Source organism: Notolabrus celidotus, chromosome 24, assembly GCF_009762535.1.
Source record: "Notolabrus celidotus isolate fNotCel1 chromosome 24, fNotCel1.pri, whole genome shotgun sequence".
In the NCBI taxonomy this organism is placed as follows: domain Eukaryota; kingdom Metazoa; phylum Chordata; class Actinopteri; order Labriformes; family Labridae; genus Notolabrus; species Notolabrus celidotus.
The window spans coordinates 8,976,325-8,979,615 of record NC_048295.1 but is presented as its reverse complement, the minus strand read 5'-3'; the positions used below and the strand labels follow the sequence as shown (position 1 = coordinate 8,979,615).

General features: G+C 47.9%; 1 long non-coding RNA gene across 1 annotated transcript; it reads left to right on the top strand.

The window, feature by feature from the left end:
* Window positions 1–222: 222 nt before the first annotated feature.
* Window positions 223–2,992, top strand: LOC117808133. The gene is made up of 8 exons (XR_004630150.1): window positions 223–352; window positions 478–565; window positions 707–759; window positions 854–1,038; window positions 2,054–2,314; window positions 2,422–2,476; window positions 2,557–2,780; window positions 2,877–2,992. It is a non-coding gene; the product is annotated as an uncharacterized LOC117808133 (long non-coding RNA).
* The last annotated feature ends 299 nt before the right edge of the window (window positions 2,993–3,291 follow it).

Here is a 3,291-nt window from a genome sequence, read left to right as displayed (position 1 = left end):
CCACATGTATTACACACTGGTGCACAATGTTGAGGTTACAGTCACAGGTGTGTTGGCACTGATAGGACTGGTCTGTGTTGATGTATCCTGCATGCTGGTTGGTTAATTGATTAATTGGTTTGTGTGAGTGATTGATTGATTGACTGACTGAGTGGTTGGTTAATTGACTGATTGGTTGACTGACTGATTGATTAATTGATTGAGTGGTTGGTTAATTGATTGACTTACATGCCTGTACAACCTGGTGTTTTGTGTCACCAGGTCTCTGAAAGATGAAGCACAACAACCTCTCTGTGGAGTGTTAAACTGAAGTCCTGAACCAGTGGCCCTGACCTGTGACAGCTCAGCTACAGTAAGTGATACTTTGCAGTCTTTGATGTTTGAACACTAATGTGGGATTGACTGAATGATGGACATACTCTAAGTGCTGTGGTGTCTGACCCTCCCATTATTCAGTACTTTGTGTTTATGTTCCAGGCTTCACTGCAGACCAAGGCTGCCTGCCATGAGGTGTATAGTCATTAGGGTTGGTGTGTAGTTCCAGAAGAATGCAGATGAGTGCAGGGTGAGTAGAAACAAGAAAGAAAGAGACACAACACAACACAACACTTGGTGTATTATCATTTGAGGTCCTGGTTGTTGGTAGATGTGTTGACTGATCCAGCTTCTGTGTTTGTGATCTCTCCTCCTGGTCTTTGATGTCCAGTCTCAGCATCTCCGGCATCAGCAGTTCCAAGATGGAGCTGCACAACATAAGAGGTAAGCATGTGGAATGAAGTATTTTGCATGTATGTACAAGTGCTGCTACCCTCCTACCTGATTTGTAACCTTGTGACTGTGCTCTTTATTTCAGGAGGAGGTCCATTCCAAGTCCTGTACACGCTGGTCCCCGCAGGAGAGTTCCAGCCCTGGCCTGGCAGACCCCTCCATAACTATTGATTCAACATGAAGAGTGTGTGAGCAGATGGACGACTTACCTTCCTCTTGAAGTGGTGTGACTGAGGAGGGATCTATGCCTCCTGGAAGTCTCCAGTCATGGTATGTAAAGAGTGTTTTTGTTTGTCTCTCACACACACACATCAGTGTCTCTGGTAGTAGTCTGTGGAAACCTGACGGTGACAACACAAGCAGACGTGAACCATATGGGTCAGTTGCTCGGGTGAAGTCCATCCAAACTGACTGGCTGGTGTGTCCATGTTAGCGTGGTGTGTCGACTTTGTCACAGGGACAGAGGTAGTTTATGTGCGGTGAGCCTATGGAGCTGTTAATGTTGTTGCAAGTGTGTCAGGGATCCACAAATGTCCACTGTGAGATGTACAGATGTGGACCCTGAACTGCAAGTCCCCTTTGAAGACTTTAGGTTTGCCTTTGCAAAGTGGTGTACAGACTTGGAGTTCCGAGTGCACGTTTGTGGCTCCCCTGACACAGTTGTAAATGGTTTTGGGATAAGAACAGCTCCATGTCGTGTGGGAGTAGTGTAGAGCCATGTGGGAATGACAAGATAGGAAGTGATTTGTACTCCACTTGTGTAGGACATTGTGCGACAGTAGGCACTTGTAGTTTGGGCACCTGGAACCCTTAGTGGTAATGGATGAAGGATAAGTGTTTGTAGTCCGTTGAGAGTCCCAAGTAAGTCCTAGTTTGAGCTCTTGACTTGAGGTGTGTGTCACAGTGTGTAGGACTTTGTATGTTGTTAGAGTCCTCCATGGAGTCATTGGTGTAGAGTGGTAATGGATTAAAGAGAAGTGTTTGTACTTATTTTGAGGCCAACCTTTTTCATGTCTGTCACAGCTGTTCCTCCAGGAATGTGGTTGGAATTTGTTGTTAGAGTCCTCCATGGGGACATTGGTGTAGAGTGACTTGTGTAGTGTGGTTTTTACTCTAAGTGTTTTTTTGTATTGTGGCAGACTGGGGGGGGGGTTGCCATTGGCTGGTTGGTGTCACATGGGGGGTGTGTGTGGTGGGGGTGTGGCTGCAGTGGACCAATGGGGTGTGGGGGTTGGCTGATTGCAATGCGGTTCACCTGTGTGAATGGTGTTTTTGGTGTACTTAGAGTGTCTCCGGGGTGAAGCGTCAGCGGAAGCGTCAGTGCAGCGTCAGGCAGTGTCAGCCTGTGCCGGCCTGCTCCCGGCCGCGCTTCCTCAGACCGCTTAGTGCGAAGACCCGTGGGCAAAGACTAAGCGAGGGCCAGGACAGCGAGGGCTGGGGATTAGCGAGGGTAGGGGTATGCGAGTCCACCTGCGCGAGTCAACCGAGCAGAGGCAAACGAGGAGAGGCACCACGGAAGACCCCTGGTCCCCCTGGCTGGTAGAAGGTAACACTCTGTACTCTGCACACTCCACTCAAATGTTTGTTCAACCATGCTGCAGGCCTCCACCAGCTAACATGCTAAGCTAACCATTTGCTCCATGTCTGTTGCAGTTCCCCACTCCCTTTGGCTCCATGCTGGTCCTCCTTCACCAACTACCTTGCTCAGGTAACACATCCATTGTTGAACCCATTTATTCATTCATTGCTACACTTGTTGCCTATTCACTGTGCACTCCACCTCCTCAGGCTTCAGGCAGTGGTAGGCCTTGGTGGAAGGTGGACTCTGGAGGAACATCCAACCTCATACCAACAATCCTTGCAACATGTTCCAAAACAAATCTGTATTACAACTAAACATTTCTTCTTCTCTGCTGCAATCCATAACTGCCTTGGTCTGCCAATGTCACACTCATGATTGATTCCCTGCTCAAAGGAACCTCCACTCCTCCATGCTATGCTAACTTGCTAAGGTAAGACATGTTCATTGTTCAACTCATGTCTTCCTTCATTGCTAAACTTGTTGCCATTCAGCTATTGACTGTGCCCTTCATCTCCACTTGCTTCAGGTGGTGGAAGGCCTCAGGAACACTCCAACCTCCATACCATCTGCACATACCAACAATCCTTCAAACATGCTTCATGTCCAACAACAAGTCTCTATTAAAGCAAAAGCTGTGTTGTTGTCTGTTGCAATCCTTTGTTACACTCCCCACGCCATTGGTCTGACAAAGGAACCTCCAGTCCTCCATGTTGTTGTTGTTCTTGTTGTTGTTCCTCCTTCACCACCAGCTACCTTGCTCAGGTGACACATTCATTGGAGAACTTGTCTTCATTCAGCCATTGACTGTGAACCTCATCTCCACTTGCTTCAGGATGTGGAAGGAACACCCAGCTGCTGGACTCCAGAGGAACATCCACCATCAACACCATGTATTAAAGCCAAACATGTCTTCTTGTCTGTTGCAGTCCTTCTCCTCATCA